The sequence below is a fragment of the Uloborus diversus genome, chromosome 6 (assembly GCF_026930045.1).
Source record: "Uloborus diversus isolate 005 chromosome 6, Udiv.v.3.1, whole genome shotgun sequence".
NCBI lineage: Eukaryota > Metazoa > Arthropoda > Arachnida > Araneae > Uloboridae > Uloborus > Uloborus diversus.
Window position 1 is genome coordinate 117,821,724 of NC_072736.1, and position 17,705 is coordinate 117,839,428.

The window sequence follows — 17,705 nt, forward strand, 5'->3', positions numbered from 1 at the left end:
CACCAACCCTTCCAAAAGTGCTGTGCTTCTAGATTTGTGGCATCCAATAGTTAAAGTTTTAAGAAATTTTTTACAGCAGTGGGGGGTTACTAATTTCCATGGATTTTGTCGTTTCGATGATTGGCCTTTTCATTCCTTACTACGAAATTCACCCGCTCTTTAAGTTATCAATGTTTTTCCTTTAATTGGGGACAAAACGTAACCAAATAAGCCAGGTAAAGTGATATCTTTTCAAAATCCTGAACATGATAAAACTTTTTTTTGTTTTGGATAAATCCACCCATTTTTTAAAATTAAGTTAGCGTAAAACTATTTATTATGATTACTTGCTTGAGAATTGTAGAGACAAAATATTTTTGAAAAGTTTTTGTCGTACACATTGAATCAGCTCGGAATCCAAGAGCTACAGCTTTCATGTGATCTTCAGCTATGTGTTGTACGTTTACCTAAAATTTGAATTGAAAATAAAAATTGAATGAAATTTAAACTTGTTTTTGAATTGACTTTATAACCAAGTATGAAAAATGAGTAAGCATCATCGAAATTCAAAATCGTCAATTTTTTACCCCACACTTTCAAAGCATTTCCCATATGAGGTATACCCTAAAATATTTCTCACCTCCTGCTTAGAGTAATATATTCCGTTTTGGAATGGGGTTATTTTGCGCGCACTTTCATGGCATTCTGATACTTCCGGCGGTTTGTTTCTCCCATGCCTCTTAAATATTCGCTCCCGAAATATTGATTTGAAATTCATGACGTGAAATTAGATTCAGTTTTGCCTTAATGACCGCAGGGAATTTCATCCTCCTGCTCCAAGAATCCGGATTTTTAATATACAATGCTAGCGGAGAGAAACTATTGTGATGTTAATGACCTTTTTTTATTTTATCTGTTTGGTACGATACAGAGGATTTCTCTGAATTTCATTTACTCATTCGACTTAATCCGTCGGATCTATTAAAAAATGTATGAACCCGTTCAGGGGTATGAACATGAATAATGCAAGTCATGACGTGTCAAGGGAACTTTATGCGAGATCACACGGAATTCTGAAAATTTTGTTCTGTAAAACTGTAACTTACGCTGGTGCTGCCGAAGTGTATAAAATCACACAATGTAATAAATGGAAGCTGCATTTTTAGGATGCTCCGAGGAATTGAAATGGATTGCCTTCTTTCTTTCATTAAAGTCAAAGGCAACGGGAAGTGTATTATTTCCTTAAACTACATGTTTCACATACTGTTTTAGTTCGGAAAAAATATGTATGTCTTCGCCTGTTGGCTCTAGGTAAACTAAATAGCTGCCGTAATTTTGCGAAAATCCAGTCGCCAATTGATATCTTTATCATTTATGGATAAGTGTGTCCCTACTTTTTTTTTTTTGAATTAATTTGGCTAACTAACGACAAGACTTTACTCAAACCAGTCGCCAATTGATGAAATTTTAGCAACCAAATGTACTGTTTTTTTTTAGTGTGAGAACGATAACTGTGTAAGGCCATCTTAGAACGCGTGATGTCATAATTACTTTCCAAGCTATCTGCAAACATTTTATGTCTCGAAGGTATCTGTCTAAGGTCATTATGGAACGTTAGATGTCGCGAGGATAACTGTGGAAGGTTATTATGGAAGGTTTCATGTCACAAGGGTAACTGTGTTGGTTCATTGTGGAAGGTATGATGTCACGACACGAGGGTATTCGTCGAAGGTCATTATGGAAGGTTTGATGTCACGAGGGTGACTGTCGTAGTTTATTTTGGAAGGTTTGATGTCTCAAGGGTAACTGTCGAAGTTCATTATGGAATGTTTGATATCACGAAGATAACTATCCATGATCATAAAACATTTGATATTTGAGTAAAAACTATTCAAGGTTATAGAGGTCATTCTGTTTCCATTTTTTCGAATTAAATGACTCACGCAGTCCCATTTCAAGCGTCCTATTTTTTCAAAATGTCCAGCTACCCAAGTTGGCTTGTTTCTAAATTTTTCTTCAAATATTCTAATCCTTCGGTGATCCTTTTCATTTATTGCTACACGAGTTTCTTGGTAGACTTTTTGTGCGAAAAAAAATCAGTGGCGTCAAAAACAAGTTATTAAGAATACGTCTGTTCCAACTCGATAAATTGTTGTGGTTTTTTTCTTTAGTGTAATTTAGTGTTCAGTTTGCTGTTGTGGATATCTTTATCATTTATCGATAAGTGTGTCCCTACTTTTTTTTTGAATTAATTTGGCTAACTAACGACAAGACTTTACTCAAACTCAGCACGTAATTTACTTGATTGCTCATAGTAGGTTAACTCCTGATCTCCTTTTCAATTTTGTTTAATTTTTAAATGCTAAACTAAATCAGGCCGGTAGACCATAGGACTCCTGCATTTGTTTTCTTAGACATAAAGCCTTGTTAGTACTTATTTTTCTTCGGAAAAATTTAAATAACTGCTTTTCTCAGCAAATACAGCGAAACTTATCGTAACGGACAGGAAAGTACTGTTGTGAGTGACCTAGAAAAGAATTCTGATGAAGATATCTTCCGTTGCTTGTCGTTCAAATTGAAAACGTACGTCAACATGGACGTGGAAGCGATAATTTTTCATCCATGTCTGATATTTCCTTCCTTCAACGCGTTGTCCTGGAGGCACTGTCACTCATTTTGCATGTGTGGTCGAGGAAAATACCGAAAATGGCTCAAGCAACAGCACATTTTTCATCAGATCGGGATGATGCTACCGACGGAAAATTTTTTCAAAAAAAAAAAAAATGCTTTTGCGCGCACAAAAGAATGTTTCTGTGTCCCCGATGGCGATGTAAGACTCACAAATAACCTTTTCCCGACGTTGAAAATCAAATTTTCGTTCCCTCAGAGCCACAGTGGAATCAATAAGACGGCGGAGAAAGTGTAGCGTGATTTCAATTCGACGGGTTGGTTCGTCGTGAAATCTCCAATTTTCGGTGGGGAGACCTTTCTGAGAGATATCCCGCCCCGATATTTCTTAGGTTTGCGTCGATTTATGAGCGGGACTTTGATTGTGGGATGCATTTTTGCTCGTATGCCCTCAGGTTCCACTGAATCCAGCTGCACTTTGGAATCACGAAAAAGTATTCCTGATTCCTTTTCAAGGCTTCGCGTTAAGTGCTATCGGATATATGTGAATAAGCTGCCATTTTCCTGATAACTCCCGGTTTTTAGGACTTAAAAAATAAATAGCTACTTATGTAAATTTGGAATTGAATTTCTTTTTGATAAGTAAAAACTCCAGTATTATAAAAACGCTGTTGATGCAATGAATATTTGATTCTTGCAGCCAATTTTGGACGAAGAATTTATTTTATTTTTATATTCACCCGTATCCGGTACTTATGTTAAAATATCGATATAAATTTACTAAAACGACATCCTGATGTTTAAGACACCCGCACTGTGTGCAAGAATATTTGAGGCAGTGAGAAGCAAAGCGATATAAGTAGACTTGTTAAAATTTCGAGTAAAACTCGTTTGAAGTCCAGATTCTAAGTAGATTTTCATTGAAATTTTTGCTAAATCAATCTGTGTAGCCGCAGACACTAAAGCTACTAGTACCATCTCTTGCCCTGGAGCAAAGGGGGCAGATGCTCCTACCATTTTTACTGATAATTTCTAAATTTTTAATTTTGGCACTTTCATCCATTTGCTTCTCACTGTCTCATTTTCACCCTGTAATGACCCGTATTAGCTTTCTTTTGTTAGAAATTGAGTTTGTAAAAATTATTCAAAAAGTTTAATCATTCAAATAGAATCAGTATTCATTTTATATTTCCCTGATGGCCATAGCGTATTAAGCTGCTATTGTTTTCTTGCACTTTACTCAGTGCATGTTATTACACCAAGCACCACTGCTGCCAATTCTCGAGCAAGCAGGATTAAATATGCATTTAGACGCGACACGAGTCTCAAAATGTTCCGAAATTGATTAGCCCAAATGCAATTAATCTTCTTTTTCCCCCGACCTTCGACTGAGATTTCTCCCCGTTCGACTAACTGCATTATCTGCTTAAGAAAACCCTCTCTCTTCTTTAATAGCTCCTGGATCCCCGTTAACTGCAAATTGGGTATTCCTAACCTAATGCACCCAATAAATATCTCCCCAAGAAACGACTCTGATTAGCTGCCCAGAACCTCATAAAAATCTGCCTGCTTATCATATACACAAGACTCCCCGGAGGCCAGCAAAGATGAGGTACTTGGATAATTTTTTTTCCTCTCCCTCTCTCTTCCTTCGCTAAATTTATGGGGGTGTTTATATTTTCTGGGTATCCATTTTGCCCATTAATTTTATCACTGACAGTGGATTTAAATTTATGTGTTCTCGTTGCGCTACCAGAGATGATCTGTGGGTTAGTTTTTTGAGTATTATTTACGGCTGCATTTCGGTATTATGTGAGACTGTAATCATTCATAAATGTTCAGTGATGGGTAGTTTTCGTTTAATTTCCGGATTACTTCGGGTTGGCATCTGCAGGAGAAAGCTGTAGGTTTTATGCGTATAGTTGTTGTTCTTCATGTGTTTGTATAAAAAGGGGTAAACAAGAGTCAAAATTAAATTTTTTTTTAAAGGTATGGGGGGAATTTGGAGCAAATTTCAGCTAACAGATGTTTTTTTTTGGGGGGGGGGGGCATTTATTATTTAAATTTTTGTTTGTGAGAGGAATACTGGTTCTGCACTTGCCGTAACATCCTATACCCTACAGAGTGCTACTGTATCTTTATATTTTTCTATTTTGCATAATCATATCAACAAAGAATGGTTTTGTTGTGTTAAGATATTCTTTATTGGTAAAATACAAGACAGCCAATAAGTTAGGGGATGTGGTAATTAAATTATGTCGAATCAATATTATGCACAGAAAAACAGCAACAAAAGTGACATCAAAGTACGGAGGCAAAATCTTGCATTGAGCATTACAGTCAACTCTTGAAAAACACGAATATTCCTTTATCTGAAAGTTTTCATTGAGTCCATCACTCTCGAGTAGACTGTGGGAACTTTCCGTAAGTCGAAATACCAGTGAATGGAAAGATTTATCCGGTCCCTTGGAACTTCGAGTTATCTATGGGCAATTATTAACGTTCTTTCAAATTTGAAATTCCAAAAGTGAATTTTTAATAAGATTTGCACTCATGAAAACGAAACTTGACAAAATTAGCTGTCGTCAAAATGGAGCCTTCGCAAAACTCCCCGTGGTAACTTTAACCTGACCTTCCCCCCCCCCCCCATACTTAGTGTTCTGAAAATATTATATTTGATGGTATTTTATATTGCCTCCCTATCCCCCCCCCCCCCCCCACCGTACAAAGTAGTAAATATTGTTGAAACTGAGATTCGCAATTCTACAGAACGTTCCACAAGACAAATTTTTCCAGTTTGCCAGGTACAAAAAAAAAAAAAAAAAAAAAAAAAAAGTTGACGTAGCTCTCTACGTCTTTTTTTTCTTTTTCAAACTATCCTATTTTCTCCTTTAAAGCTAATTATAATATTCGAATACGTCTTGACAAAATGTCTAAATGTAATTTCTTGAATGGGGTGAAGAAACCTGATGACCTATGCGTTATTGATAAACGAGCCAGAAAAACTCGCTGAATTTTTCATCAACCCATTTTCTCGACTGAAAAATCAAAACAGTTCATATTCGAAAAAATAAAAAAAGCAATTGGAACTCTCTAAATGAGCACTCTGCTCTTTTCCTTTTCTAATATGATTCCAGACTTTTTCCTAATTAGCCAAACGTTATTGAAAGCTCTTTTTCCGAGGGCTTTTTATGGCGCTCATAATTCGCTCCCGGTTGGTATCTGATACAGAAAATGCCCCATCAGCTTGGGAAAAGGAGCTCCTGGGATCCGAAATAAATGATGACGGAAGCTGGATGGAGCCTTTTTCACCCTTCTTTCCTTCCCTGAAATATGACGACGCGGCGGGAATAACGTCCGGCGAATCCCCCGAAACATTCTTCATCCTTTGTTAAAAACATTCGGCACTGCCCAAGTGGAATGTTTGTTTAGGGCGCGAAATATTCCTTGTTATTTCTTCATCTTTCATGCTCTATAAATAGTGTATGAGAGTTTGGAAACTTGAGGTTAAAAAGTGCTCCAGGATAGATGGCCACTTGGTATCTTCCGGAGGAGCTGACGAAACTTTTCCAAACTCGGCTAATATCAGGAGCATTTATAACGCTAGCTTCCTGGTCTTGTATAAATCAGAAAGACCCTGGAAGGCTTTTGCGTTTGTTAGGAATGTGTGATCTTGAAAGGTGATTTCCTCTCCCCCTCCTCCGTTTTGGTTGCTAAGTTTCGGGTTAATTTATTTTATTTCGTTCCTGAAAAGTGTTTAAAGTAACAAATTTACTTATATTCAGAAAGAACTAGCCATTACATTTTGATCAAATTTTTTTTCTTTTGTGAAATGTTGCTAAATTTACCACCCAGAGTGGAATGAAAAGCTCTTATCCCTTTAAGGATCACGAGCTTTGCGGTATAGTATGAGGTTTTTTTTTTATACATATATACACATGCAACTATTAAATGACGACGTAACTAACATGTGTATGTCAAATTCTGTGAAAATTGGTTCAGTAGGTTTTGCGTAAATGGGTGAGGGTCTTGTGTCCAGAGGCGCACACAGGAATTTTTCAAAATAAAAAAAAAGAGAGGGGAGGGAGGTCCAAGATCAAAGGTCCACCATTCTCATATCATACTCCAACAAGCATCCAAACATTCTTTGATTTTATCGGTTGTCGGGAACATAAAACATAAAAAGGAAATATATATTGAGTAATTCCTTAGCATTAATTAAGCCAATTCATTATTGACAAATACTTAATTAAAAACCAGAAAGCACAAGCATGAATGTATTTACTTCTCTCATAATTAAAAATAAAATCATCGAAGCATAATCATCATTAATGAACAATTTATGTTCACATACAGTTCAATTTAGAAAGGGAAGGAAGAGCGAAAATAAATTTTATTTTTTCATTTATTAAATCTGAAATTAGTACCTTTGCTTTGAATTATATTACGTACTACATATTATTTTAGTTAATCAAAAAAACTCAAGGGAAATGGGAGGGACCCGGACCCTCTGGATCCTCCCTTGTGTTTATAAGGTCCGTTAGATATGCAAAGCTACAACTATTTTCCAAAATTTGATTAGTTTATTATTCACTAACGGTACCCACACGGCTTTGCTCGTATTAGAAAATTAAAAGGTCATTTGGTTCGCCTATATATTTACAAATAATGGATGATGAATTCCTCGCCAACATGCTATGTTAATTTGCTCCTCCATGTTATGGTAATTCGCTCGGTATTGCTGAAGAGGAATTAAAGTCACCAATGATGGCTTAAAATTGGAATAAAAAAGAACAAAACCGAATTTTCGAAAAATTGCTTCGAGGTACACACTCCCATGCTACAAACTAATTTTGTGCCGAATTTCATGAAAATCGGCGGAACGGTGTAGGCGCTATGTGCGTCACAGAGATCCGGACTTTCAGCTTTATTATTAGTAAAGAATTCGAACTATTAGAATAATTAATGACATTTGCTACAGTTAATCTTCAAGTTACCTTGAATTAAAGTAGAAGCGTAACAGAAAGAATCCAGGTATAAAAATATGCTGAAAGCCTTTCGATGTTTTAAAAAATAAAATTAATGTTTAACTTTATTGTCTGAAAAACATGGAAAACATATCATTTATAAATTATTTTTGTTCGGTAAGTTACACTAAAAAAAAAAAAAAAAATGAATAAATAAAGAGACACATCTGTCCTATGGTCTTTGAAAGGTTGAAAAAGTGCGTATTGCAGTTAAATTTCCTTTTGTGAAAAGAAATGGTGATTCTTCATTTTGCTCTTTTTTGAAGTTAAGTTTCATCTCAAAAAACAACCCCAAAACGTTATTTTAACCGCGTAGAAATGATAAGTTGAGGGGAGAAAGGTTGCCCGAAGAATTAGTTAAGCTCTAAAAGTTGTGGAAGATTAATTTTGTGTGGAAAAAACGCATTTTGAATGCTGATGAAAAGTAGATGCCTTCGATTAATTCTTCTACTCGAGTTGTAAAATGAAATTTCCAATCTAAAATTGAAAATAAAATAAAATTTTAGTAATCAACTAACGGTTTTTTCATTTAGTACGGAAAATTTTCATGCGTTGCATTCTTCAACTACAAGTGGGCTAAAAATAAAAATGCCTTTCTCTTTAAAAGTTTTCCTAAATTTTTTTTGCGATCAGATTTGTCATTTGCGGAGCAAAGTGAAGCTCGAATTATCCTTTCTCGAGTTCTTAATTTTCAGCAGAATTTTTTCCAAACATTTTTTTTTTTTTTTTTGAAAAATTTATATCCTTTTTCACATTCCTCTTATAGTAGTTTAGAATTTTCGAAATCGAATTGCCAACCGCGCGGAAGTTTGGGCTGCTCTCAGGAATGTTAGAAGCGGTTTCACGTTTGAGAAACGATAAAAAGAAGTGTTTCAACAAGCACTATATTCTTTTCTTAAGATCAGAAAAGAAGTGCAGCTTTGCATGCAAACGTGATATAGTACAAAACGGATTTTTTTTTTTTTTTTTTTTCATTTAATAACATCTTTCCGAAATCTCCACTGTACTTCTTAGTGGCTTTATTTTATTTTTCACGGCATAAAGTATGCGTTAGATTTTATGCAATATTGAATGTGCTTTTTCCTAAAAAAGAAATGAATTGCTCTAAGCTGTTGCTCGTTTGTTTGATTTTTTTTTTTTTTTTTTGAGATTTTTGTCCACCACAAGATAAAATGTTTTGGATTTAAAGATATGTTTTTTTTTTTTTGAAACCAATAGACTGAATTTAAGAAATTTTTTTCTCAACTCCCTCAAATGTTTGCTTTTCTTTCCTTTTTTTTCTTTTTTTTATTTATTTATTTTCTTTTTTCGTGGGGAAAAATGTGCTTTGGTACAATTCGTTTTGCTATTTATCTTGAAATGGATTATTGAAATTATAGTTTTTTTTTCTTTAGAAACCAATAGACTGAATAAACAATTTTTTTTAGCCGAAATGCCCTTAAATGTGTGCTTTCCCCCCCCCCTTTCTTTTTAATTATTTACTTTTTTTCATGAGTAAAAATGAGTTTCAGTACAGTTTGTTAAGCTATTTATCTTGAAATGCATTAGTACTTTTACAGTTATGCTTTGAATGCTAGCAAAAATGAAAAAAAAATGGTCGTACTTCAGCAATTTTCATCTATAAAGTTATTGTAACACTTCTTTCGCCATCTATTTTGTTAACTAATTTATTTATTTAATCACATTTCAAAATCTGTTTTTGTGCTACATTTTCTCGCAGAACGTGATGTCGTATAAACTTGGTAAAAGTTTTCAATGCTAGAAAATTTGTTCTTAAATTCAAAATCTCTTGGAGCATTATTCTTTCGAGCTGCGCAAATGGGGGAAATCAATTTTGATGAAAATGTAATTGTGAAAATTTACAATTTCACCTTTTTTTCCTTTCGCTTCAAAATAAATATAATAAATAAAGAGTCTTTCATTACTGCTTGTAAACCTTCTGAATGTTGGTGAGCTACCTTTTCTCCCCCTATCCCTCTCTTTTTTCTTTTTTTAATAGTACATTTCAAATCACACGATGCCCTCTTCAGAACTTTTTGTTTCTAACAACTTAACAATTTTAAATCTTGAACATTTGCGTTTCGCATTGTAAAATTTCAAGAATGCTGTCTTTCTTTTGGGATTCCCAAAGTATTATTATGTTTCATTTCGAGTCTCAGAAAATTTATATACAAAAAAAAAAAGAAAAAAAAATCCGAAGTTGTATTTCGTAACGACATTTTGCGTTAGAAACCTCTAACTCCCAGTCACGTCTTCTAATCAATCGGCTTAACTCGAGCTTGTGTCCCTTGGTAATAAAGAACGGGGTTTTTTTTTCCATTCAAGGTATCTTTCTTTCCTTCGTGAATTGAATTCTTTGAAGTTTGGCTTGTGGAATATTTTGTAGATGTGATTGACGTTATTAACAACGTAAAAATATTTTAACTGTGTGAAAATAAACACGATGTAAAGAATTTTATGTATGAAGTACGTGAGTACTTTTTGCTTCTACAAGAGCTGTATGATGTGAATATTTTCCTAATAAGATGGCTTTTTGTATTTTTCAAAATGTGTATGTACACTGTATGGCTAAAAGTATTGGGACAGTTTCAAAAATTCACATTTTTACGTATTCCTCCAGAAATAAAAGACCAATTGCTCTGTAATTTTTTTCACATAAAACGAATACTCCAGCCGCCATTTTCCAACAAAAATTAAGTCTACCATTCATTTAGGGGACGAACAACAAATTGAGGAAAGAAAAAAAAATCGGTTTTCGTTCATTTTTCATTGTAAATAGCTGGGAATAAGCAATAATTTCAAAAATAAGTTAAAAACCCATCTAGAATTTTATTTTTATATTTTAGTGAATTTATCTCTTATACCCACGGAGATATAAGCATTTCTTTCAAAAATGCAATTTTTTTTTTTAAAGGTTTTCGGCTCATATCGTACAGAGTTTTCCGTCAAATGTTACCAAACTTTCAGAATATTTGACAGCAACATTAGAGAAACATAATAATGAAATTTGAAGTTAAAATATTGAAAATTTAATGAAATAGGACATTTAAAGCAATTAGCTTTTTACTGCGCATGCACGAAAGATAACAATTTATAACCTTCATAATCGGAAGCCCAGATATATCCTACAACTCATAAAAAAATTCCACCTCAATATCTTTAAAATTTAAAAAGTTATCAGCGATCTAATGAGCCGAGTTTTAATAATTCTTGACTAGACGACGAATCGTGAGGGATCGTTCACGAATAATCCGTTCTTATTATAAGTCACTCAGCAACGATAGCAGGAGAGTGTTGCCATTTAGCGAATGACCCCTTGCATTATTCGTCGCCTATTCAAGTCGACACGTCGCCTATTCAAGAATTAAAGAAATTCGGTTCATTAGATAGCTGATAACTTTTTAAATTTTAAAGATATTGAGGTGAATTTTTTTATGAGTTGTATCGTGAATTTTTTTATGAGGTAATCGTGAGGGATCGTTCACGAATAATCCGTTCTTATTATAAATCACTCAGCAACGATAGCAGGAGAGTGTTGCCAGTTAGCGAATGACCCCTTACCATTCGTCGCCTATTCAAGAATTAAAGAAATTCGGTTCATTAGATAGCTGATAACTTTTTAAATTTTAAAGATATTGAGGTGAATTTTTTTTATGAGTTGTAGGATATATCTGAGCTTTGGATTACAAACGTTATAAATTTCTATCTTTCGCACATGCACATTGAAAAATTAATTGCTTAAACGTTCATATTTCATTCAATTTTCAATATTTTAACTTCAAATTCTATTATTATGTTTCTCTAATATGCTGTCAAATATTCTGAAAGTTTAGTTATGTTTGACGAAAAAGTCTGCGTGATATGAACCGAAAACCTTCAAAAAAAAAAAAAAAAAATGTATTTTTAAAGAAATGCTTATATCTCCGTGGGTATAAGAGATACTTTCACAAAAATATAGAAATGAATTTTTGATAGATTTTTAAGTTATTTCTAAAATTTGTAGCCTAGCTATTTACATTGAAAAAAGGATCAAAAACCTATTTTTGTTTCCTCAATTTGTTGCTGATCCCCTAAATGAATAGCAAACTTAATTGTTAATGGAAAATGACAGCTAGAGTGTACTTTTTATGTGAAAAAAATTACAGAGCAATTAGTCTTTTATTTCACGAGAAATCCGTAAAAATGTGAATTTTTGAAAGTGTCCCAATACTTTTGGTTATATAGTGTATGTAGTATGTGTGTGTATGTATCTATCTGTGCATACAGGATGTTTTGGTTTAACCTTCAAGACCTCTATTTTCGCTACGGTTAGGCCTGGATGCATACTTTAATTGCAAAAATGTTCAAAATCAGATGCAGAGTTAAGATATTGAAAAATTTTGCAATAGGGTCGTTTCCCAAATTTCAAAAGTATTTTTTTCTCAAAGAGCATGCTTGAAAACATAGGATCTGACCATTTTTTAAATAATTTGTTTAAGTTTAATACTTTTAAAAAATTACTTTAATCGGTTCGCTTTCATTGCTTACGCTTCTGCCGATGACATCACAAATGAAATGCCATTCACTGTTGCCAATCACAAAGCAAAATAATTGATTCGCTTCTTGACTATCATAACGTGGAATCGCGGCAGACAGAATGGATAGATGTGCGAAAAGTACAACATTTGTGACGTCATAAAGACCACGCCTTGTTTAAAAAATCGGACAGTTAAAAAAAAAATTAAAAAAAAAAAAATGTTGGAAAAATAAAAGTATTTTCTAGGTTCATGTTTTTTTCTTTTTGCTTATTCTATCAATTTTAGTGACTAAAAGTAGTACTTTTGACTGAAGAAAACAACCCCATTGGAAGTATGCATCTAGGACTAGCGGTTGCGAAAATGGAGGTTTTTTTGCAGGTTAAAGCGGAACACCCTGTATATTTGTTGCTGCCAACTATATATTTAGAAGAAAAGTTCAAAATTTTAATTTAAACAAGCTCTTTAAACATTGTGGTGCAGAGATAATTCGTCGGTACAACGACACTAGCATTTATGCTTCAGTAATTTAAAAAGTTTGTTAGTTATACGTAGGAAATTTTTTACGTGCATTTTTTCTTTCTTTTATTTCCTATTTTATTCTTTTTCAAACTTCTGTTTTCAAAAAATAATCTTATACAATTTACTGATGTAGCAGTTTGAACATTAGAGTGAGATTTCAATGATTAGTATTGTAAAAAATGTGGAATAGCAAATCTTCTTCTTCCGTAGGCTTCAAAAAGTTATAAAGGTTAATTTTATCATTATTTTTAACAGGCTCCTTAGCTCAACGTCTAGGTTTGAAATTACTGTAGATATAAAAAAGTTATCTTTGGACAAGTAAAAATTACTAGGAAAATAATAAAAATAGTCATTATTGTTGTTGTTAATTTTATTATTTTTGGTTATGGAATAAACAAAAATTGTCTGCCGCGAAATTGGAGTCCGTCTGTAAATCATTGAACAAAATGCTTAAAATCAAATTTAGTTTTGAAAAACTAGTAAGTAGGTGTTAAAAAACAATTGATTTCATGCGTAATTTGCTAAAAATATGAAAACTGAAACAGGATGTAACTTAATCGCTAACCTTTTTATGGTTTGTGCAATCACGACATTTAGTTTTCACTCTGAAAATAGACACTAGTGTCCACCAGAGCAACTCTCCAGTTGTATGTATATGTTGCAGAATTTCACGTTTTAAGATTTCACCAGTAAAATACTTGCTGTAAAAATCCAGGAAATCCCATTTAATTTTTAATGAAGAAATGCCACAGAAGATATCAGCCAATAAAAAGTGCGACCACAAAAATATCTAAAAATGTGGTAAAAGTTCAAACGATAACTTTTAAAAGAAGCGCTAAAAAAAGATGAAAGAAAATTAGATGCAATGCGTAGAAAAATGTATAGCAGGTTTTTGGTTACATGTGAGTTATTTTTGCAATTGTTTAATTTTAAAAGACTACTCTAAATGAAAACTGGAGCCTCTGAGAAAACTAAACAGTAGAATCCCTGATCCACTCCGGAATGGTAAAGATGTTCATTTACAGCAAAAATCTTAACTATTTCTTCCTTCGGTAGCTTTCAACTTCAATAGATAGCTGCTAGTGATGCAATTCTTAAAACGGAGAAAGTAAATTTGATAACAGATGGATCTGAAAAAAAAAAAAAAAGAAACAAAAAAACAAACAAAAAGCATATACCAAACCGTTTAGAACAAGGAGCCAAATTCTAACCACACTCGGATATCCTGCCAAAAAATGAAACTAAGAACTGCAAAAAAATGTCTTGGTAACTGAGGTAAGAAGATCCCAACCAGCGACATAACATAATGCTCCATCATTATCACTCACCCTCGGCGAAGAAAAAAAACAGATGCACGAGACAACAACTTATTTTCGATCGAGAAACGAACGGCCTAATGATCGGTAGCTTCTCTCTGACTGTGACGGGAAACAAACAATGACTCTTCCTTTTTTTAAAGAAGAAAAGGCAAGCAAATACATAAGTTTGTGTTGCAACTGTCACCAAGATTAGTTTCGGTAGACGTAAGTTCGAATTTAATTTTAACAACTGACGATGCTGATACATTATTTTCATTGAACTGAAGTGCAGAAAGGATGGATTAAATTTTTCTTTAATTTGGTTGTCTTAACTTGCTGCTATGTGTAGAACTCACTCGGAACGGATGGAGCATGACATACAAGAATTCAGATGTTTTATTTAAAATGAAGTGTCATTGATGTGAATTATGCTGGTTTTACACCGGCAGCGATAGCGCTGAAATCTTCCTGGTAGTGCCCTCAGCATTGGCTCCACGTAATTTAATGAACGAGTCCTCATTTTACCTATCGCTTTTTCAATTGGCTGGCAATAGTCCAATATTTTTTCACATGGCGCCCGGTTTGGAAAATAAAGAGGCTTCGCCGTATGAGCCGTGAAAAGACACAGGAACGCGCTTTAGGCCCAAAATTTTTCTGCTGCAGAAATGAGGCGAAAAAATTCTCTCCAGTGTTTTTAATCCCATCACTGAATTACTTTACCCTGAGGACGATGAACGCGTCAGAACGTCATATGGAACAAATAATGTTCGATGTTGGTGTATAAGTTATAGCAACAGGCGCTAAGGACAACGGACGTTATTCGCTCAAAATAAGCATTATCCTTTAGTGATCCAAAACGAGCTTACCTTTCAACAAGTGTCAGCGTTGCGAAAACAGACGCCCATCTTCGAAGAAAAAGGGCTGAATCGCAAATCTGGGATGCGTCAATTTTTAAGCGAAAGCACAAGAGAGAAATCTTGTCAAGGGTAAGGGGATCTCGCTGGATGGAAAGTCGATTTGGAGACATTGATTCTGTCATGGGATAACGATCTATATCCAAACTGCCATCCGACGGTCACGGGGATATATATACGCACCTCGGAAATACATATCCCATCTCCCCAGCGAGCATTGCTGAAAATCCATCGACAAAATGGCCCATAATGATATCGCAGGCACTTGGCGAAGGCGAAGATTCATGGCAGGATCTTGTTATAACCCTTTCCTCGGATTGTAACGACCCGGGGTGTTCTTAGTGTTGCCGTTATCGCTCCTAGGGGGATGGGGGAGGGGAAGGATTCTTACGACTTGACTTGGAAATCAAAGTTGCCAATATTTCTGTTTTTATGGGCGAGGGGGGAGGGGGCGTCTAAAATATTGTATCCGGGGATTTGACGCGTCCATTGATAATGAAGCCCTTTCCGAATTCGATAGAGTTGGATTTTTATTTTTTGGAGTGGAGTAAGTGTGGCATTTTATTAAATCTGTTGGGATGTCAAATTGCCATTCTTCAGCCGTTAGTTTGAGCTTTTTATACGACTGAAAGTACCGGAAATTGTAATCGCGAACTATTCGTTCTTCTACGGATTAGTTGCCTTCTTTCTTGCCTTTCTTTTTGCGTGACTTCGACAAGTTTGGAACGTGGTTATAAGACATACAATTGTGATCATTTGGGCGAAAAGTTTTGTAGACATTTGAGTTTAGAAAGTGAGAGCGATATTTTTGCGTCAGAATATTTTTTGTATTTATTATTTTTTAAACATTTGATGAGAAATCAGGGCTGCTTTTTCATTATACTTTACCAAGGCTTCACGTTTCTTATTCTATGGTTTTGTGATTGGTAGATATCGAATCACGTGATCCATTCTTTTATGTGGCAAATGAATTTGAGTTGGCTCTGTCGTATTGCCGTTGGTTAATAGCGAGTCACATGAGCTGTAGTTTCTTTATGTGTTATATATTAATGCAGACGATAAATCCTTTCAATTCTTGATTATTTCTCTCTCTCTCTCTCTTGATTACGATGCGTCAAAATTTTTTGCATCTTGCTGTTGTTTTATTTTTCCTCAAGCGTTATTTACAGGAGTTATGTTGAAGTACATAGTTTAGAAAATTTAAGTGAAATCGTTTGTGCGTATTTTTCAAATAAACAAAAGCTATGATCGTTTTTGTCATGCGAACAATATTTTCTAATGGGATTTTAGAGGACTGTTTTCCAAAACCAAATGATATTATAATTTTATGTATTTATTCATTTCTTTCTTTATTTATTAATAACCGTTTTTTTATGACTTTTTGCCGTGTCAAGTACTGCAGTTGGTGTAGAGGCAAATCTTGTATTTTTTATTGTTCCTCGAAAAGTCCTCGAAAGGTTCTTCACTGCTTGCAAAAATTAGAATTTTTCGGAAACTTATTCAAGTTTTTTTTTTTCGTTTTTTATGTTTATTTTTAATTATTTATTTTTTTATTATTTTTTCCGACGAAAGTTTTGGGTTCGGTTAAAATTTGGTTACTTGCTAGTTAGACGTTGACATCACTGTTTCCAGGGCCGTCGAGAACCAAGGTGGGCCCTTGTCTGTTTCGTCGCAGGGCCCCCTTCTCTTATAAAACTTATGCTACTTCGATTCCAACCCCCCTTAAGGGCCGGACCCCTAGTTTATGACCTGATGTTTATAGGTTGCCCTGACCTCTCGTTGGCTTTTATTCTTTCTGGGTAAAATTAAATGTTTTTTTGTTCTCAATGGGATCTTGTCTGTTGTTCCATCACAGTCGATTTCAAAGATAAAACACGTGTAATTAAGGAGGAAATGAAGGAGAACTGTCATTCATGTGGAAAAATCGATATTTACTCGCAATTATTTAGTCGAATTAATAGAAAATGCAAACCTGTCTTTTATTTTCCGTATTCATTATTATTCCAGATAGAAAATTTTCTTTCCGGAGCATTAATGAACATCAAGATTCCGAAAGTATAAAACTTATTTCAGTGAACAGTGTTGTCCATGATTAAAAATTAATTACTAACTGCCGTATCTTTTTTTTTTTTTTTTTTCTAAACTTCGATTTAGCCTTTCGATGTGACAGCTTTAATTGCATTTTTGAAATGCCTCTTTCGCTTCCATCCCTAATCATTTCCCGTGATGCATCAATTACGTTCTTTCTATTCGAACTCGGGCATTATTTCGAATCCCGAAGGGGCTGCTTTTAATTCCGCGAGCTTTCTACAAAAGACGATTTTTCCCCCCTCCGCGTTTTTCAGTCGCGTGTGGAAGGAAAAACGTCGGCATAATTATGTGCAATAATTTGAGTTGCATTCAGAGCTTTCGGCGACAAATGAAATGTTATTTCCAGCTCAAGTCGGATCAAATTAAAATGTTCCGTTACTAATTATTCTCGGTGTCTATTGCGCTTATACAAAATGAAATGTTATGTTTTCATTTTCTTCTACAACTTTTTGATTTTTTTTTTCTACAAAAAATAATTTTGAAACCGGAGTTGCATTAAAATCAAATAAATAAATTAAATTATGTAAGGTAAAGAATAGATTAAGATATTTTAAAGTCGATTTCTTACCTCCTTTACTTTAGAAGCAAGATATCAGTTAGGGGTTGATATTTTGCTGCAGCAGCAATTTTCTCAGTCGAAGAAAAATCTAGTTCAAATAAGCTAGTAACAGTCACTTTATTTTCACCAGAATATAATTATAACACATAAAAATCTTGTGTATTTGGTAATAC

General features: G+C 34.2%; 1 protein-coding gene across 1 annotated transcript in view; it reads left to right on the forward strand.

Moving 5' to 3' along the window:
* Positions 1-17,705, forward strand: part of LOC129223788 (neural-cadherin-like) — a 461,316-nt gene that overhangs the window by 302,171 nt on the left and 141,440 nt on the right. The window lies entirely within an intron of this gene.